The sequence below is a fragment of the Maylandia zebra genome, linkage group LG19, assembly GCF_041146795.1.
Source record: "Maylandia zebra isolate NMK-2024a linkage group LG19, Mzebra_GT3a, whole genome shotgun sequence".
In the NCBI taxonomy this organism is placed as follows: Eukaryota; Metazoa; Chordata; class Actinopteri; order Cichliformes; family Cichlidae; genus Maylandia; species Maylandia zebra.
In genome coordinates this window covers 13,071,474-13,080,359 of record NC_135185.1, presented here as the reverse complement: position 1 = coordinate 13,080,359, position 8,886 = coordinate 13,071,474, and the positions used below count along the sequence as shown (strand labels likewise).

The following is an 8,886-nucleotide window of genomic DNA, read 5'->3' as shown; positions in this document are numbered from 1 at the left end:
ATACCTGTAAATGCCCGAGGCTGCTTCTGTCAGCACGTGATAAGCCCTCCCTGATCTGTTTTTTTTTACTGGTACAGCTGTCTGTTGTTCACGAACGGAGAGAAGAATAGAAGAAATGCAGACATTTACATGATTAAAAGCTTCCAAGTCAGTCAACTCTGCAAATATGCAAGTATCAAGTCACAAAGCATGATTATTGTAATTCACTTTATTTTGGTCTCCACTCTACCTGTCACAGGCTGGGTCTCCGACCCAGCACTCTGAGTTTTCTTTGTATTTTTTGATATGTTATTAGTTTGTGTTATTTCCTATTTGCCTTTAGTTTAGGCAGTTATTGTTCCTGGGTTTTCTATGTTTTGGGGTTTTCTATTTATTTCATCACGTATTAGGTCTGTTAAGTTGTGTTGTCATTTCCTGTTTTATTCTGACAATGTCATGTGTTCTTTGTTCATTGTATTTAGCTTTCCTCTCCTGGTCCTGTCATTAGGTTTATGTCTGTCAGCTGTTTTCCCCCATGTGTCGCCACTTCCCCTGATCACCTCATGTCTGTATTTAAGCCTTTTGTTTTCTTCATGCCATTGTCAGTTCGTCTGTTTATCTCACCAGAGTTACAGTCATAGTCATAGTCTTAGCCTGTTTATTTTCCACCTCAATCATAGTTATAGTTTTTGGTCTTAGTACCTTTAGTGTTTTGTTTCTTAGTGTTTTGCCAGCTTAGTGTTTTGTTTCTTAGTGTTTTGCCTGTTTGCTTTGGTCTCTTGGTTCATTTCCTGTCGTCATCGCAATAAAGGTTCACTTTTCTGTTAATCATTACTATTCCTCGTCATCATCTGCTTCTGGGTCCTGTTTCCGCACACATCGGCGCACCCCGCCGTGACAGAACGAACTGACCAGTCATGGACCCAGCGCATTCTGCTCTCACCGAGTGTCTGGAGGAGACTGCTCGGATCCAAGCGATCCTCGACCGCTTCTTTACAGCCCCCGATTTGAAGAGCAAGCTGGTAATGATTAACGTCGCTGAAGCTATTATGGAGAGGGATCCCCGCCTTCTCCAGCTCCCGGACTCACCTGCCATAGTTGATGCCTTTACGAGGATAAAGGAGATGCTGCAGGCCCAGGGACTGTCGAGTCAGGAAATGGCTTCCAGCACCCACCAGTCACAACAACCCCACAATCAGTCATCTCCATTGCTGCCTCCGGAACCTGAGTGTGTTCGTGTCGGTTCGCTGAGATTCGCCGCAGCGTCAGCACCTCTCAGCTCACCAGTTTCCACGCCCTCATCACAGTCTCGCCATACTCCTGTCACAGTTCAGCGCGAGGAAGCGCCGCACACCATAGACTTGGACGACGACGAGCGCCAGTCTATATTCTGCGCTCTCTTGGAGGAGGAGCTCCGGTGGAAGCCGTGGCTCATTCCGGAGCACGAGCACTCTTTCCGGGGAACTCGACTGGCTCTCGGGGGACCTCGGAGTTACCAGGGACTTCCACCCATCGCTCCGCCGTCTTCCACTCCTAAGAAAAAGCGGCGTGCGCGCCACCGACGCTCCGTATCACAAACGCAAGTGAGTGATTACATTTTGGCTCCTCATGTTTTCTCTCAGGAAGTTGTTGAAATTGACACTACTTTTCCGGTTAATGAGCCCGGCTATACCGAGACTGTTTGCCCTGGAAAAGCTAGCCATCAGGCTCAGCTAAGCTGCTGTGGGACTGCTATCCAGGCCGGTTTGGAGCCGGAGACGGAGGTACAGCTGGTGCAGCCAATTTCAGTGTCAGCCGGAGGGCCCGGGGAGCCCGTCCGGCCTCATGTTTCGTCTGCTGGAGGTTCAGGAGAACCCAGCCAGCTTCATGCTTCATTTGCTGGAGGTTCAGGAGAACCCAGCCAGCTTCATGCTTCGTCTGCTGGAAGTTCAGAAGAATCCAGCCAGCTTCAGGCTTCGTTTGCTGGAGGTTCAGGAGAATCCAGCCAGCTTCATGCTTCGTCTGCTGGAGGTTCAGGAGAATCCAGCCAGCTTCATGCTTCGTCTGCTGAAGGTTCAGGAGAACCACACCAGCCTCATGCCTCGTCAGCTGGAGGGCCCGGGGAGCCCATCCAGCCTCATGCCTCGTCAGCTGGAGGGCCCGAGGAGCCCATCCAGCCTCATGCCTCGTCAGCTGGAGGGCCCGGGGAGCCCATCCAGCCTCATGCCTTGTCAGCTGGAGGGCCCGAGGAGCCCATCCAGCCTCATGCCTCGTCAGCTGGAGGGCCCGAGGAGCCCATCCAGCCTCATGCCACGTCAGCTGGGGGTTCAGGAGAACCGCACCAGCCTCATGCCACGTCTGCTGGAAGGCCCGAGGAGCCCGTCCAGCCTCACGCCACGTCAGCTGGCGGGCCCGAGGAGCCCGTTCAGCCTCATGCTTCGTCAGCTGGAGGGCCTGAGGAGCCCGTCTGGCCACCTTCTGCTTCACCACCTGTGACTGCAGCGCCACCTCCTGCGGCTCCCGTGCCGCCGCCTGCAGGACCACCACCTGCTGCGCTACTGCTTGCTGCTTCTACGCCTCAGCCTGAGGACGACGCCTCACCTGGTTCTGCCACACCTCAGTCTGAGAACTCATACAAACTCATTTCACCCACTATAGACTGTGTGTTGCTGCAACTTGAAAAGCAACCTGCCTCGTCAGCTGGAGGGCCCGAGGAGCCCGTCCAGCCTCATGCCTCGTCAGCTGGAGGGTCCGAGGGGACCGTTCAGCCGCCATCTGCGGCCACCTCGTCATCGGCTGGTCCAGCTTCAGCCTGTGCCTCGCCAGGCCCAGCCTCATCAGAGCCTTCAGCCTCGCCTGGTCCGGCCTCGTCAGAGTCTTCAGCCTCATCTGGTCCGGCCTCGTCAGAGTCTTCAGCCTCGTCTGGTCCGGCCTCGTCAGAGTCTTCAGCCTCGTCTGGTCCAGCTTCGTCAGAGTCTTCAGCCTCGTCGGTCCGGCCTCAGAGTCTTCAGCCTCGTCGGGTCCGGCCTCTGCCTGTGCTTCTGCTACGCCTGGTCCGGCCTCTGCCTGTGCTTCTGCTACGCCTGGTCTGGCCTCTGCCTCTGCTTCTGATAGGCCTGGTCCGGCCTCAGCCTCTGCTTCAGCGTCGCCTGGGCCAGCCTCTGCTTCAGCGTCACCTGGTCCTGTGCCCTCCAAGCCTCGGCCGGTACGCCTGACACTTGGGCGCCGCTGCCGCCTTCCGCACGGCCGGCCCCCTGAACTGTTTCCGCCCCGTCGCCTTCCGCACAGCCGGCCCCCTGAACTGTTTCCACGTCACCGCCGTCGAGGTCGGCCCCCTGAACCGTTTCCGTGTCGCCGCCGTTGCCGTCCGCACGGACGGCCCCCTGATCACATGAACTGTGGCTTTCTGGACCGTCACCCCCCGGGCCAGCCCCCTGATCACATGGACTATGACTTTCTGGACCGTCACCCTCCGGGTCGGTCCCCTGAGGAGTCATGAACTGCAACATAGATATGGTTCAAAGATTATTCTGTCAACTGGTTCAACAATGGTAAATGATTAATGATTGATACTTCTGATTATAACTGTGATCATAAGAATACAAAATAAAATATCTCCTGGTCACATTCCTCCTCTTTGGGCTGGCTTGCCAGCCCAACTCACACCAGGATTTATTTCCAAACCAAACAAACACGTTATGACACTTATCAATCCCAACACCTCCGTTGTTTTCCAATTTTCCCACAACCCAGCTGTTCTTTTAGCTTCAGACTCGAGTTTCAGCCTGACACGCTTCAGGCCCCTTTACCACCTCCTCTTGGAGTGAAGAAACGCCCTCGGATTCTTCTTTCTTCGACTTCCGGGGTTAGACCACCCTTCAGTCGCTACACAGATCTGTGTGTTTGTTGTCCGTTGTCACCGCCGTGTCCCCCTTTTTGCCAAAAGCCTCTCGAACCACGTTGGTCTCTGGTGTTCCTAGGTTTCGCCAACCCCTTCCTGGTTATCGCTGTGGTTATGGGATCCATCTTATCAAGGAGCCCCAAGGCCATGACACTTGACCCCAGTTGCTGTGAAGGGTCCCCATATCTCCGTGTCCCCGTCTGGTGTCTGTTCCCTTCTCTGCAAGAGACAGAAAGCCAACACCTCTCCTGTGCTGGCTCTCCTAACCTAATGTTGTTGACTTTGTTTATTCCAATCCTATGCCATGCTTATGTGTGTAAGCGTGCATGCATTTAACCCTCTGCACGTGAAGTCAATAGCTCCAATATATCAATCCGATCCGTTGTCGGATGAAGCTTTTGACCTTCACAGACTAAGTGCCAGCTCCTTATAAGCACATTTGCAATGTGTGTATAAAAATGAACAACAGACCTCAAACAAATTGGGCATTCTTAATTCTAACTTGAGTGTAGTACTCAGTTTCTGATCATCTAATTATGCTTCTCACTCGTTCCCTAAATTGTCTAGAAACCTTTAATTTTGCCATACCTAAATTATTAAAACACAAACCAAATTATAGACCCCCTATATAGGTTTTGCCTTTATGAGCACACTTCAACAATGAGCAACAACCTGCAATCTGTACCAAAAAATCTTCATGGTCCCACCTGCAATTAAAGATCAGATGCATTTTATACCTGTTTTAATTCCTCCTTATATAGAACCTCCTCAGTTTCCGGTTAGTTGCGATTAGTCTCAATTAATCGTTCTAGTTGTATTTTGCAATTCAGCTAGAAAGCAAACCTGTTAAAGTAAACAGCTTATTTACAACCACCTGCAAATCATAAGAGTAATAAACGATTCAGCACAACAGACAAGTATCATGTTCAGGTTTCTCCAATCATTAAATCACTATTATTGCCACAATTTGCTTTATTCACCCTTTGGGCAATGTTATTCCAAGAGAGAGAGCCCCTAATGGCCAGTTAGTGGGCTCTAGGTCAAACTGTCCCCAAATTTGTTATTTGTTATTATTACTTGTTTTCATGTCACTTGTCTGTTTTCTACTGCACCCCTCTCACCAAAGCAAAGCAAACATTAGCAGCACATTGACCGTAGTCAGCCATCCTCATTCCATAGGTGCTATAAAAACATTTCCTGTAAAAGAATCACAGTTTTCAAGACAGGGTGTGTCTCCCCCAACACTCTCACCAGAATACAGTGTAATAGCATCCCCAACTCCTAACCCATAAACACCGTTTCTTCACACATCCGCCCAGAAATCCTGTAATAGAAAAACATTAAAACTGTAACCCTGTAGGGAAGAAAATGTAAATGGTAACGCTGCGCAGTTACCTCTGTAAGCAACACAAGACACAAAAATGGCATTTAAAGGTTCACTCATCCTCGAATATTTTGTCATCCTTCTACTCCTGTAAAAAGAAACACACATAAATTCATCCACCCTTTTATCCTATCTAGGTGGAGGTGGTTAACCTTGAGTCATGGTCAAGTCTTGTCATCTTTTACCAGTCAGTCCGTTTGTTTTTATTTCCAGTCTTTCATCCATTCATCCATTCTTTGCTGATAGTGAAACCTGTCGTCGCATTTAGTTTCCACACTCAGCAAAATGACGTCATCTCAAAAAGAAAACAAGAACTTGAATTTGGATTACCTCGCTGAATCCTTTTTTAAACAGGGACTCTCGTTTCTAATTGTCCCCACAAGTGTTTCCTCCAGAACCCATTTCAATGCGGAGAAAGTCACTTACAACAATTTTCTCGCCGACGTGTAATGCTTGTAATTTCCGATATGCAGATCTGCTTAAAGAAAAGATTCAGCGAGGTAATCCAAATTCAAGTTCTTGTTTTCTTTTTGAGATGACGTCATTTTGCTGAGTGTGGAAACTAAATGCGACGACAGGTTTCACTATCAGCAAAGAATGGATGAATGGATGAAAGACTGGAAATAAAAACAAACGGACTGACTGGTAAAAGATGACAAGACTTGACCATGACTCAAGGTTAACCACCTCCACCTAGATAGGATAAAAGGGTGGATGAATTTATGTGTGTTTCTTTTTACAGGAGTAGAAGGATGACAAAATATTCGAGGATGAGTGAACCTTTAAATGCCATTTTTGTGTCTTGTGTTGCTTACAGAGGTAACTGCGCAGCGTTACCATTTACATTTTCTTCCCTACAGGGTTACAGTTTTAATGTTTTTCTATTACAGGATTTCTGGGCGGATGTGTGAAGAAACGGTGTTTATGGGTTAGGAGTTGGGGATGCTATTACACTGTATTCTGGTGAGAGTGTTGGGGGAGACACACCCTGTCTTGAAAACTGTGATTCTTTTACAGGAAATGTTTTTATAGCACCTATGGAATGAGGATGGCTGACTACGGTCAATGTGCTGCTAATGTTTGCTTTGCTTTGGTGAGAGGGGTGCAGTAGAAAACAGACAAGTGACATGAAAACAAGTAATAATAACAAATAACAAATTTGGGGACAGTTTGACCTAGAGCCCACTAACTGGCCATTAGGGGCTCTCTCTCTTGGAATAACATTGCCCAAAGGGTGAATAAAGCAAATTGTGGCAATAATAGTGATTTAATGATTGGAGAAACCTGAACATGATACTTGTCTGTTGTGCTGAATCGTTTATTACTCTTATGATTTGCAGGTGGTTGTAAATAAGCTGTTTACTTTAACAGGTTTGCTTTCTAGCTGAATTGCAAAATACAACTAGAACGATTAATTGAGACTAATCGCAACTAACCGGAAACTGAGGAGGTTCTATATAAGGAGGAATTAAAACAGGTATAAAATGCATCTGATCTTTAATTGCAGGTGGGACCATGAAGATTTTTTGGTACAGATTGCAGGTTGTTGCTCATTGTTGAAGTGTGCTCATAAAGGCAAAACCTATATAGGGGGTCTATAATTTGGTTTGTGTTTTAATAATTTAGGTATGGCAAAATTAAAGGTTTCTAGACAATTTAGGGAACGAGTGAGAAGCATAATTAGATGATCAGAAACTGAGTACTACACTCAAGTTAGAATTAAGAATGCCCAATTTGTTTGAGGTCTGTTGTTCATTTTTATACACACATTGCAAATGTGCTTATAAGGAGCTGGCACTTAGTCTGTGAAGGTCAAAAGCTTCATCCGACAACGGATCGGATTGATATATTGGAGCTATTGACTTCACGTGCAGAGGGTTAAATGCATGCACGCTTACACACATAAGCATGGCATAGGATTGGAATAAACAAAGTCAACAACATTAGGTTAGGAGAGCCAGCGCAGGAGAGGTGTTGGCTTTCTGTCTCTTGCAGAGAAGGGAACAGACACCAGACGGGGACACGGAGATATGGGGACCCTTCACAGCAACTGGGGTCAAGTGTCATGGCCTTGGGGCTCCTTGATAAGATGGATCCCATAACCACAGCGATAACCAGGAAGGGGTTGGCGAAACCTAGGAACACCAGAGACCAACGTGGTTCGAGAGGCTTTTGGCAAAAAGGGGGACACGGCGGTGACAACGGACAACAAACACACAGATCTGTGTAGCGACTGAAGGGTGGTCTAACCCCGGAAGTCGAAGAAAGAAGAATCCGAGGGCGTTTCTTCACTCCAAGAGGAGGTGGTAAAGGGGCCTGAAGCGTGTCAGGCTGAAACTCGAGTCTGAAGCTAAAAGAACAGCTGGGTTGTGGGAAAATTGGAAAACAACGGAGGTGTTGGGATTGATAAGTGTCATAACGTGTTTGTTTGGTTTGGAAATAAATCCTGGTGTGAGTTGGGCTGGCAAGCCAGCCCAAAGAGGAGGAATGTGACCAGGAGATATTTTATTTTGTATTCTTATGATTACAGTTATAATCAGAAGTATCAATCATTAATCATTTACCATTGTTGAACCAGTTGACAGAATAATCTTTGAACCATATCTATGTTAACATTAATCTACACAGATTATCAGTACTCTGATCAGTCTATTGTTGTTCTGTACTATTCATGTTATTTGCTTAAAGCTGTTTCACAGTTCTGTAATCACTCAGAAGCCTGTGGGGCCTGCTGGACCCTGCCTTGGTTCTATGTTCAGTTCTGCACGTACACAGGCCTTGAAAGTACATGCACGCTCTTATATAACACATGCATGTGTACACACACACTTAGTAAGAATAGGACAGTTTTCTGATAGATATACTTTCACAATAGACACGAATAGATATACACACCACACACTGGTTTTCTCTGAGTGCTGGGCTGAGTGGAAACATCTGGAGGCCTTATAAGGAGAACTTGTGGAGTGAGGGGAACTTCCTGAGTTCTGAGAACTGACTGATACTTATCATGGGACTTGACGTCATCATTGTAATAAAAGCCTTGTGAGATGCTTGTTCGGGGGAGATCGGCTCTAAAAGGCTTGTGATGCTCATCTTCCCCATATGTACATATGTATAATAAAAATCACTATTCTGACATCTACTGAGACCATGCAGTCGTTTGTCTCTTCCTCAAATTCGAACCCTGACACTGTGCTTCTGCTACGCCTGGTCCGGCCTCTGCCTGTGCTTCTGCTACGCCTGGTCTGGCCTCTGCCTCTGCTTCTGATAGGCCTGGTCCGGCCTCAGCCTCTGCTTCAGCGTCGCCTGGGCCAGCCTCTGCTTCAGCGTCACCTGGTCCTGTGCCCTCCAAGCCTCGGCCGGTACGCCTGACACTTGGGCGCCGCTGCCGCCTTCCGCACGGCCGGCCCCCTGAACTGTTTCCGCCCCGTCGCCTTCCGCACAGCCGGCCCCCTGAACTGTTTCCACGTCACCGCCGTCGAGGTCGGCCCCCTGAACCGTTTCCGTGTCGCCGCCGTTGCCGTCCGCACGGACGGCCCCCTGATCACATGAACTGTGGCTTTCTGGACCGTCACCCCCCGGGCCAGCCCCCTGATCACATGGACTATGACTTTCTGGACCGTCACCCTCCGGGTCGGTC

General features: G+C 48.3%; 2 long non-coding RNA genes across 2 annotated transcripts; one reads left to right on the top strand and one right to left on the bottom strand.

Annotated features, from left to right (window-relative positions):
- Positions 1-3,580: 3,580 nt before the first annotated feature.
- On the bottom strand, positions 3,581-5,725 carry LOC143414060 (uncharacterized). Its single transcript, XR_013094624.1, has 2 exons — positions 4,734-5,725; positions 3,581-4,566 (listed from the first exon to the last, which is right to left on the bottom strand). It is a non-coding gene; the product is annotated as an uncharacterized LOC143414060 (long non-coding RNA).
- A 728-nt stretch (positions 5,726-6,453) lies between these two features.
- LOC143414061 (uncharacterized) lies at positions 6,454-8,388 on the top strand. Its single transcript, XR_013094625.1, has 2 exons — positions 6,454-6,583; positions 6,751-8,388. It is a non-coding gene; the product is annotated as an uncharacterized LOC143414061 (long non-coding RNA).
- The last annotated feature ends 498 nt before the right edge of the window (positions 8,389-8,886 follow it).